The sequence below is a fragment of the Amyelois transitella genome, chromosome 11, assembly GCF_032362555.1.
Source record: "Amyelois transitella isolate CPQ chromosome 11, ilAmyTran1.1, whole genome shotgun sequence".
Taxonomy (NCBI): domain Eukaryota; kingdom Metazoa; phylum Arthropoda; class Insecta; order Lepidoptera; family Pyralidae; genus Amyelois; species Amyelois transitella.
The window spans coordinates 10,998,152-11,010,336 of NC_083514.1; the positions used below are offsets into that span (position 1 = coordinate 10,998,152).

The 12,185-nt window shown below is 35.8% G+C and overlaps 1 long non-coding RNA gene across 1 annotated transcript in view; it reads right to left on the bottom strand.

Annotated features, from left to right (window-relative positions):
- Nucleotides 1-320: 320 nt before the first annotated feature.
- LOC132902252 (uncharacterized) overlaps nt 321-12,185 on the bottom strand; it is a 113,899-nt gene continuing 102,034 nt past the window's right edge. Inside the window, exon 3 of the long non-coding RNA XR_009657067.1 lies at nt 321-356. This is a non-coding gene — a long non-coding RNA (uncharacterized LOC132902252). The remainder of the gene's footprint in view (nt 357-12,185) is intronic.

Below are 12,185 nucleotides of genomic sequence, written 5' to 3' on the forward strand. Positions count from 1 at the left end.
AGTACTTGCATACTTGTAAAGCTTGCATATTTCCGCCCACGAAGGCGCCCGCGACGCGAACTACCATAGATTTAAGCGTTTGCTGGGTATAAGATACCTAATATTTAATTTAATAAAAATGTAACTCTTTTACTCGCGATTTCGTATAAAAGAATTTACTAATTAGAATAAGACCTTAAATTTTGTTACGAAAAACTTTATTTAATTTTGTGTTTTTTTTTTCAAGTATTTAAGCAAACATCTATAGATAGATAACAGGTTTAGGATTTTGTTGTTGTTGAAAATTTAAATAAACAATTTACGTAGTTTTTGTTACTTACTCAGTGTTCAGGCTCTTGCAGTCAAAGATATCCAATCTGGAACAATGAAAAAGAAGATAAAAAGTTGACCATAGTTCTGGCATATGACCACGATTGAGGAGTAAGAAAGCCAGGTAATATGCAACTATTGTCATCTGGCGTATAATGTAGGTCTGTTAAAAAATATATACTTTCCTTGCTTGGATCATGTGTCTTGCACTACGCAACATACATACAATCACGTCTATGTCCTTTACGGTATAGACAGAGCCGACAGTCTTGAAAAGAAAGGCCACGTTCAGCTGATTGGCTTAAGTTGAATTGAGATACAAATAGTGATAGGATGCTAGCCCATCTAATGTAAAAGAATCCTAAGTTTATTAGACATTCCCTTATTCGCCTATGATATCCATGGTAAAAATATGGAGTGGTTCCATTCTAATATGTCGGGAACCACACGGTACATAAATATGCTTATTTCCTGGTATTGCAATTTAAAAACACTAGACCTTAAAATAACAATACTAAGGTTTAAAATGAACCTCATCCATCTCAGGGATAAACGCTAATAAAAAATGATATAAAAAAATTCAATCCCTATTCGGTCATACCCATATACCACAGCGTCATAAATACGACAACTCACCAAACGCGGACGCTCGCGGTCTTCTAAACTGAAACGCACGCGCATATCCGGATGTAGGTAAGACAGTGCCGTGCTGTGCGGTTCGGGATCGTAAACCCGTCGGGGAGACTCGATTTTACGAATTACGACATCCGACGTTAATGTTAATCTGCAATTACGAATTAGTTTGGACTGCACAGCGAGTCGTGATACACACTGCTGTTAAGCGTAGAATACAAAAAAAAACATTTTTCGTAACAATAGCATCAAAATCAAAATTGGAACAAGGTGTCACTTTTTGACGTCACATTATTTAGGTTTGATTATATTTACTACCGCTTTCAAAGCGCATGTGAAAAAGAAGCGACGGAACAAACTACACTGCAGCATTTTCGCCGGACGTCAATTTATAAATATTTTATCTCTTAAATCTTAATCGTGGACGAATGCATAAGGTTGACTGGTAGAAAACGCTTTCTTTTACTATTGAAAGCACTTTTATGAATTTACAATAGATGTTTTTTTTTGTCATTATGTAAGGAGATAGAATTTGCTTTGACTAAAACTTATAAAGCATTCTATTATTGAGTTTAAAAGTATAATTATAAAATAATAATAAATATATACGGGACCAATTATACAGATTAGCTTATAGATATAAGTCGGAAACTTATGTTACGAGATACTAACTCAACGATACTATATTTTATAACACTAATTACACATTAAATTATAACAATTATCCTTAGCTTATTATAAGATTTATCCTTAGCTTATGATAAACTTCCAAAGAAAAAATAATTATCTGATTTGCACGCCATTTTTAATGGCCGTGTGTCACGTCATCGTTAACCCGCTAACTGCAGGCGTTAACCGCATCCTGCATTGACAGCGATGCAGAATTGCCCAGTTGTAACACTCCTCGATACATTCCATACAAAGTTGGAGTGTTATTTATATTGCCATGTTAATACTGATTGTTTTGTTTCTAAGCTTACCATTTTATATCTGACCTTACTATGTAGTTCTCAATGGGGATAATACCGCACCTAACGTGGTGTTTTCTAAAAATAAAAGGTGCGACTAAGATTTATTATAATTAGTATAGGGTTGTAAATTCATTATCCTATCTATAGAAATAACAATTATCCGTTTTGGTTTTATTTATTTGCATTTTTAACAAATGCAAATAAGCACACAAATGTACAAATTGCAGACTTTATTTCTGTGATTATATCTCTTGTCTTGTCCTGATTATCCATTAATTTGATCATGTAAGGATCCAAACGCAACGGTCTTTGCCACATGTTTTAAAAGCATGCCAGAGGGATTAGTGCGAGTTTTACTCGATCAAACGCGTCGAGCAAGTAAACGCGAATTTGTATGTGATTGGATCAGCGCCATCTAGTGGTAACGCGATGGCACTAATGCAATTCCATACAAATTTGCGATTACTTTCTCGACGCGTTTGATCGAGTAAAACTCACACTGACCTCTCAGGTAGCGCTTACGAGCTCTTTAAGCGTACCTCTAGCTTAGAAATCAACAGCCGAAAATGATATTAAGAGTACGGTAGATGCTCAGTGAAAGGTTCAAATCCGTAGTTATTTCACCATTTACAATTCTTGTTCATTGCAAATTGTACTTAAGAGATTAACCCGCGACCTCCGGCGGTGTTCCGCCTAAATTAACAGGGTGTTTTAACAAAATTAAAATGTGTCACAGTAAGTACGCGCTTGAGTAGCGGCGGGTGATGTAATTAGTATAAAGAGAGGCTTTAGGGAGGTTAATATTTTCAATGTTAAGTAGGGTTGGATGTGCGCTTAGAATTCCTAAACATACATGAAGCGAGATGGAGAGATAAAATGTTTTCAGTGAGGAGAGTGCGTTGTTTGTTTGGGGGGCTGGAATTTGTATAAATTTTGTACCTTATTTATTTTGTACCTTTTGTATAAAAATCAGCCTTGTTTTAAGTTTGAACTTCACATCTGTAAGTAATTTTAAAAAATCTTGTTACTGCCTAAATTCTACTGAATGTCTAGATAATTCAGCTATTTAGAGTGAAATAAGATAGTAAAAAGTCGTAAAAGGCGACTAAGAGATAGGCTTAATAACTAGGTATTCTTCCTTTACGAGTAAGTGATGGGCTAGCAACCTGTCACTGTTTGAATCTTAAATCCAGTCTTTTCGAGACTGTTGGTTATTATTTGTATGTATAAGATAAAAAAGTTTTTAAACTCTATTGCCGTTTCCTTTCAGACAACGGGGTCTTTCTTAGTATTGTCTGAGTCACAACGTAAAAAAGAAACTTGTTACAAAGTCACTAGATGTTTCCTTACTGACTGAGTTTCATCCAACAATTATTCTACTTAACCACAACAATTCACCTGATTATTGTTGTTGAAAGAATTGATAATTCGATATATTATCGAGAGTCTATTGTAATTCAATCGATACAGCATCAATGCTCACAATAATTTCATGTCAGGGAACTCATTTTACGTCTTTTGGCAACCCGAGATCCCAAAATTCCTTTGAATCGTTCACGGTCGATTTAATGCACAAATCACGTGTCAAATTATTCGCTCCAGTAGGGTTGTCGACGTAAATTATTAACTAACATTATAAAGGGCGGAAAAATGTATTTTTGGTTGTAACGAATGAACTCAAAAACTACTTGATCGTTTTGATGATATTTGACACAGAGACAGAGAAGTTTCAGAAGTAAATTAGAACTATAAATAAACTTAAATCCTTTGTCCATATATCCTAAAGTCAGTTGGTTACTAAAATTATATTTTCAACCGAATCAGAAAATGCTAAAATCAAATATATCTATGAAATACGAGTATTTGTATGTGTTTTTATTCTGACATAACCTTGTACTACTACTACTACTACCATGCACTAGCTCGTTGTTCCCTAGTGACAAAGTTACCCCTTTCGCATCCTCTGCATTCGTTAAGAACTATTATTGATCCTCAACAAAATGTTACACATGAAATATGTTTAAGAATTCAAAATTTGCCAGCCCTGTCACTTCCTCGTGCCGGTCGGTAGGGTCCCGTCATAATATTGTGACACAGCAGCAGGGTTTCGGCAGACAATTGGCGTATTAGAGGGCATTCATGCAGCCCTACCGAGCCCTACGCCCTTCTCGGAGACTTTTTGGAGATTTCATCAATAACGGCATTTGAATACTGCGACTTTGTTGTCGCCTGAAATGGCAGGAGGGCGGGTATTTCCGCCGTGATTCTTAAAAAATAATCTTACTATACTACACTAGCTTCTACCCGCAGTTTTGCTCGTAATAATTTGTCACGAACCCCTTGATAAATAAATAAAGATAAAAAAAATTAAACTGATTATATTTGATTAAAATTGTGAAAAAAATCTTCCATTTATCAAAAAATAGATATAATGACGAGCCACACATAGACTGAAACCAAGCATCAGAATAAATGACAAAAAAGGCTGGAAACACGCAACCATAAAGGGCCCTTATGTGGTGCCGTAAACTTTAATGGCTGAAATTGAAGGGTGCATAACGTTTTACTTATGACAAGTTACAATAAAGAAAAAAAAATGCAATGTCTTAAATCACTACGGCACCTAAAGTCATCTTTTCACGAATCTTTCCGCTGAGCATTCACGAAACGCTATACTTACATTCAACCCTGCTAGCGACGAGCCATTTTTTGCGTCACATTATCCTCCCACACGACACACTCTTGACAGTTTCTTTATCCGCCGCAATCCGAGAACGGATTTACCGGATTATATAAACGCCCCGGAATAATACATTCATTGTTATAACCGGATGCCGCAATTAATAATTGGTGAATTGTAACGTTGAACCGTTAAATATGTGGTTATAATCGTCGTATTGTTCGATTTTGAATGCTCTTTTGTGAAAATTTGTAAGAAATATTTGATGCTATTATCTGATAGGCGTGTTGAGCATCAAGTTAAAGTTAAGTCAACGTATCCAGTAAAGATTTTTTACGTATCTGGCAAAGAAATTTAAAGAAAATAAATGTACTGAAAACTGTAAGATACACAAGTAACAGAAATCTCAATAAAATTCGCATTTTCGTCATCCTATAGAAGCATAGCCAGAAAATGGAAAATTGGCCACTTTTGTCAAATAACCAATGGTGAATTTTGTGATGGGTTTAAATTAGGTTCATGGGTTTAAATTAATTCAACTTAGGTCGCCAAAATAAGTCTTTGGAGTTGAACTGACTTTCGAGCGAAAGCGTTGCAGTTGGAGGGCTCACAACATTCGCACTTTAAAGGGCTTTCACAATAGGTCTCACAAATACTTTCTATCTAAGAAATAAATCTAAACATAGGGATTAGATACTTTCTTAGATTAATCTTTAACATTGGAATTTGTACAAACTTCTTAAGTATGTTTAACACTTTGGTACAAATTAAGTCGTTAACTCCCGACCTAATAATACTCGGCGAGTGTGCAGTTAATATTAGTCAGTGATATTTATGGCGGCGCTCGCTCGTTTTTGTTTCGGAATTAACGCGATGACTTCGAGAGATCGCGTGAATCACACGCGGTGCTATTCTGGAATAGCGCGAAAAAAACGCAATAGGATTTTTCACTTAATTTATAATTAAAATGAATAAATGCTTATTAACACACATTTAATTTATTTCAACAATAACCTTCAGTTGTTTGCGATTAAGGCATCACTCGTTGACGTCAAACATTACTTATAATTAAAGTTAGTATCGCAAGTGTAGAAAAAGCGACGGAACAAACTACAATGCAGCGTTTCATTCAACTACGTCAATTTAGATACATTGGGGAAAGCCTATGTCCACTACGTGAACATCATGCGATAAAATTAAAAATAATGAAATAATACTTATAACTTTTTGAATACAGTACCTATTTTACGTAACCGAATTCCAGAATTCCAACCGAAACCGCCGAGCTTGCATGAAGAGAGTTATGAATGAAGGATGAAGCGAAGGAAGTATGCAGAGATCGTGGCAAGTGGAAAGAGGCGTGATTTTTTGTATGTATGTATGTATGAATTCCAGAATAAGTATAACTTGAGTGTTGACACTCGCCCGTTCACGATCGCGATTATCTCCAGAGGTGACGCGACGCCACGCCGACAGCGCGGCGACACGTTTTATTGCCGCGCGCCAACCAACACACTGTGATTGTTTACGACCAGAATTGTAGGGTTAAGGTCAATATATTGGGAAGTTTAATTACCTTTATCTACATACATACGTACATACATATAATCACGTCTATATCCCTTGCGGGTAGACAGAGCCTACAGTCTTGTAAAGACTAATAGGCCACGTTCAGCTATTTGGCTTTAAGATAGGATTGAGATTCAAATAGTGACAGGTTGCTAGCCCATCGCCTAAAAGAAGAATCCCAAGTTTATAAGCCTACCCCTTAGTCGGCTTTTACGACATCCATGGCAAAGAGATGGAGTGGTCCTATTCTTTTTTGTTTTGGTGCCGGGAACCACACGGCACCTCCTTTATCTAACTAAATGAAATCTCAGCTGTTGTGAATTAGAAGAAATCTATACTAATATTATAAAGCTAAATATTATGGTTTAGAGTTCTCTTTATCGATTTCGCGATTTAAATTTAAAATTTCCTTTAACCATTTTAACTATCGAATTAGCATTCTGGCCGATTTCCATGCATTTTCTATGGCAGTTTAAAAAGTTCCTATAGCCTCCAGGTTAATCAAAATTTGTTTACCAATCTTAATAAATTCTACGTTTAGCGCCACAAGTGAACGTTATTTACACGCATCCGTCTCCAACAAGGGTAAATTATGGGCCATTTTATTAAATTGTCGCGACCACTTACCGCAGACGTTGACAGATTCAGCAACATGGTAACAGAAACTCGCAGGTTCCTGATGTTTGTCGAGTAAGATGCTTGGAACAGTGGCAAGGTGCTCTTCCCGGAACAGAATTCTATTCCCGATCGTGGTGGAAATGTATTTTCTGGTTATCCTCAGGCTTAGATCTATACTAATATTATAAAGCTGAAGAGTTTGTTTGTTTGTTTATTTGTTTGTTAAACGCGCTAATCTCAGGAACTACTACTACTACGCGGACGAAGTCGCGGAAGTCGCGGCACAGCTAGTATTTTTTAAGATGTATTTATTTTAACCAAGTATCTTCATACATACATAGCATCACGCCTGTTTCCCATTGGGGTAGGCAGAGACTATAGATTTCCACTTGCTACGATCCTTACAGACCTCTTTCAAATATCTATTAGCTGTGTGATAATTAGGTTTTCCATAAAATCTATTTTTTTTCAAATCATATATATTAGATATACTCTATCAAATTTCAAGCATTACTCGTAAATACATAACATAGTTAAGATTATGAAACACTGGTGTCTGTCTAAGCAGATGCATATAAGAAATTAGAAAAGTTAAAAAAAAAATTTAAATCGGACTAAATGAAACAAATTTCTGATATAATTCCCGTCCCTTCTATAATACTAAACTTGATTTCAAATCCTAAAATAGCATTTCAAAGTTGCAGTTTAGTTGATGCGTGATGTTTTGGTAAACCTTGCCTGTAGACGGATGCAGCGGCTGTGGCTTCTATATATAGAGCTGAATGGTTTGTCCGGATGTGTGCACGAGGTGTAACATTGCTGCTTAGGTGTCCAGTGTAATGTCGTCTTGATGCGACCACGGGAATGTTATTGCTTCCTGATATTTTTTTTTTTTTAAATACTTAAGCATTCTGTTGGAAATGTTTTCTTAGATTGGGGTTTTCGAAATTAGTTGTAAACAAAAGTCGCGCCGATGGGCACCTGCTATTTGATACAGGTAAGCTTCCTGATATTGTTTTAACTCTTTTTAATTTAAGGTTTATTTTAAGTTAATTAGGAGGTTGCGGAAGTCAGAAGGGAGTCTGACTCACTTGGGTCAGGATTCCATGATCATGGATCCTGGACAAATCCAGGATCCCCCGGGCTCCTCTGCAGATTGAGTGAAGATGTAACTTCTATAGCTAAAAGGAAGAAGATTGATTCTTCTTAATTAATAATTTAAATAGTGTTTTTTAAACTTTTCATTAACATGGAAAATTAGAATGCAATTTCACATCATGTTGATTTTGGGCAAATAAAAACTAGTTTAATTATAATACCTCTTTCAAAGTAGTTGTAGTCGTGAGTTAGTTATATTATTACACAGGCCTGCAAAAAAAAAAATCTTTCTAAGGAACGTGCTGAATTACTGGCGTCAAGATTAAAAGAAAAAAACTGTCTTACTGCAGATGTTCGAGTGTCTATATATCGCACGAGAGAACAAAGTTTATTGCAGTTTTTTTCATCTGATGAAAATTTTGTGTATTGCTGTAATGTGAGTGGTTTGCTAATTTTCATGGGTTTGCCAACCTATCAGCCCAATGAATGGCGTCTCTTTATTGACAGTAGTAAACGAAGTCTCAAAGCAGTTCTCCTACATAATGGAAATAAATATGCTCCCGTTCCAATTGCTCATTCGACATGTGTGAAAGAAGAATATGAGGTAATTTCAATTCTGTTACAGAAAATAAAATATTTTGAACATGTCTGGGTGATCTGCGTCGACTTGAAGATGGTTAATTTTTTACTGGGCCAACAGAGTGGTTATACTAAATACCCATGCTATATTTGTCTCTGGGACAGTCGAGCCAAATCACATCATTGGACTCAAAAAAATTGGCCAATGAGAGATGCTCTCGTTGTTGGGGAAAGAAACGTTATAAATGAACCCTTAGTTTCAAGAGAAAAAATCATTCTTCCGCTATTGCATATTAAGTTAGGGCTAATGAAGCAATTTGTTAAGGCTCTCGACAGAAATGGGCAATGTTTTCAGTTTATTTCACGGAAATTTCCTGGTTTAAGTACTGAAAAACTGAAAGCAGGAATCTTTGATGGACCTCAAATACGTCAATTAATGAAAGACACCGCTAATTTTGAGACTTATATGAACGAACTGGAAAGACTTGCGTGGAAATCTTTTGTAGCAGTTACACGAAATTTCCTCGGAAATCATAAGGCTGAGAACTATGTTAACTTAGTAGAAGAAATGCTAGTTTGTTTCAAAAATTTATGGTGTAATATGAGTATAAAAATACACTATCTCCATAGCCATCTGGATCATTTCCAACACAATTTAGGAGATCTAAGCGAAGAACAAGGAGAACGTTTCCACCAAGATATAAACACGATGGAGAACAGATATCAAGGAAGATGGGACGTTCATATGATGGCTGATTATTGCTGGGGAATCATGCGAGATTTTCCAAGTCAATTTCATTCCAGGAAATCTTTCAAAAGGCAATTTCTTGATGTCTAATGCCAATAAAGTTTTTTTTTTTTGTGAAATTTATGTTTTTATTTATATCGAAAACTAGAGCTGATAGAAAAAAACTGATAACATTTTTGATATCACCATGTAAGACTTATTTAAAATCAGGTCCAAAACCCCCGGCACCAAAATCGTTGTAGGCCTGTGTTATCTAAATTCGTGCAAAATAATAGACTGCCATGTTGAAATATTCACGAATTTTAAAAATAGGCACGTAAATACTTTCATAAGTTATCTTCGTTGTCTACCGACAGTTAGTAAAAATATTTAGTACTAGCTGTGCCCGCGACTTCGTCCGCGTGGAATAGTTATTCTGGGCATCATTGAAGCCCTCAAGGACGAATAATTTTCCCTGTTTTTTTACATTTGCCATTATTTCTTTGCTCCTTATAGTTGTAATGTGATATTATATATATATAGCCTAAAGCCTTCCTCGATAAATGGTCCTGAGATTAGTGCGTTCAAACAAACAAACAAACTCTTCAGCTTTATAATATTAGTATAGATATGTAGCATTGTGATAGAGGTAAAAATTAAAATTGAGAACCAATAAAAATGAGAATGAGAGAATTTATAAATTTACTTAAATCCAAAGAAGTTTTGCCTTGTGTTTCTTTTACTTGGAAATGTCCAATATTTTTGGTTGCCAAACCTAAACCCTATATCTGTTATTTGTGGGTAGATAGTAACTAAACAAAGCCATTGATTCAGACCTATAAGCCAGGAGCAAACAGTCCTAAAATCACAGTGGTTTCCAGCTGAGATATCCTAAATACACAATAACGTGTGGTCGCTTATCGTATTGACAAAATCCATCATTCTCGATTGGTTTATTTGCGTCTGGCTATTATTGTTACTTGAAGTTTTTTTGTCTAAATAGAATTAAATTATTAACATGCACGTTTTCTTCAGATTTGATTATTTTGCGAAATATTACGACAGGCTAGCAACCTGTCACTATTTGAATCTCAGTTCTATCACTAAGCCAAACAACTGAACGTGGTATATCAGACTTTTTCAGACTGTTGGCTCTGTCTACCCCACAAGGGATATAGACGTGATCATATGTATCCGTCACTTATGTAATGTAAGGATCTAATTTGAAAAACGGCATGTAAGTTCCTTGTTCTTGGTGTGTATTAAGAGGTAAAGTTTGTAACTTTGTTTGTTTGTATGTAAGGGCTAATCTCCTGAAATTCTGAATCAATCATGAACATTCTTCCCTCGTTAGAAAGGTTCATTATCTGCGGTGTTGAAAACTCTGTAAGTATCATAAATGAGGCCGTGGCGGCTGCTTATGTACATATACATACATGTATATTACATATTATACGTATGATCACGTCTATATCGAAATAGATGGAGTGGTCCTATTCATTTTTGTATTGGTGCCGGGGACCACACGGCACGGTACATCTATTATTGTTTTAAAGTAGGTAGTATATTTAAAGTGAATATTTAAATAAAGTAAGTAATATCTGAAAACAAATATTTGTCATGTTTTCGGCACCCTATCTCTTTTTTTTTCCTGGCTTGATGCAAAACGAGAATAGTTCAAAATGGACAGATTTTTTTTTCTTAAAACACACAGACCTCACTTCTCGAGCCCTTACGGGGTAAACAGAGTAAACAAACGTCACCAACACGCGAAAAGAAGCCGACGACAACGGCTAGTTTTAATACAAGCCATTATAATATCGGCACACGGCAGAAACGCTGCTAATGTATCAATATCCTACTACTATTATAAAGGCGAAAGTTTGTATGGATGTTTGTTACTCTTTCACGCAAAAACTACTGAACCGATTACCATGAAATTTGGTATGTAGGTAGCTGAAGACCCAGAATAACACATAGGCTACTTTTTATCCCAGAGTTCCCGCGGGATTGATAGGGTTTCCATGCGGACGAAGTCGCGGGCGGCCTCTAGTACATCAATATATAACATGTAACACAGAAGTTGACAATTCAGTATTATTATAATAAGTCCAATTCATTGTTCCGATTCCCGCCAAACCCTTTCATCACCAAATCAGCGCAATGAGCACCAACTAAGATGGATCACATGCCTCCGATCCATCATTTAATATATCAACTGCATCCTAATTCGTGTCATTTTATATTATTTCAAAAGCACAGTCATGTAACAGTATGATTTTGGATATTATGGCCAGTTGGAAACGATCCATCATAATTCTATGTTGTGGGGTTCAATTATGTTATGAGAAATTATACTTAAAACTGTATCTATATCGTAGTGTGCCGTGTGGTTCCCGACACTTATAAAATGACTACTCCATCTCTTTCCCGTGAAAAGGCAATTAATATATAAACAACAGAATAGGATCACTCCATCTCTTTGGCATGGATGTCGTAAAAGGTGACTAGGCATCTAAACTTGGAATTCTTCATTTAGGCGATGGGCTAGCAACCTGTTTCTTTTTGAATCTCAATTCTTTCATTAAGCCAAACAGCTGAACGTGGCCTTTCAGTTTTACAAGTCTGTCTACCCCGCAAGGTATTAAACGTGACTATATGTATGTATTATTGATCTAGTAAAATCTATCGAAGCGAAGAAAAATCTAGTATTCCAGTTGTTTTCTCCTCAATTTAGGAGAAGGCATGAACTTCTCATATCTACTTTTGGCGATGAATAAGCCATCTCGGAATCCTATCATTTAGAAAAATGCTGCAGTGCAGTTTGTTATCGCTTCTTCTGCACTGACGCTTTGGAATCGGCAGTAAACTTGGTTTTAAGTAGTTTATATGACGTCAATTGATGTTGTGAAATCAAAAGACATGACAATTGTTAAGTGATATGAAGTATCCAATAACAATGAATAAACATTTTGAAATTCGAACTTTTAGCTTTCATAGC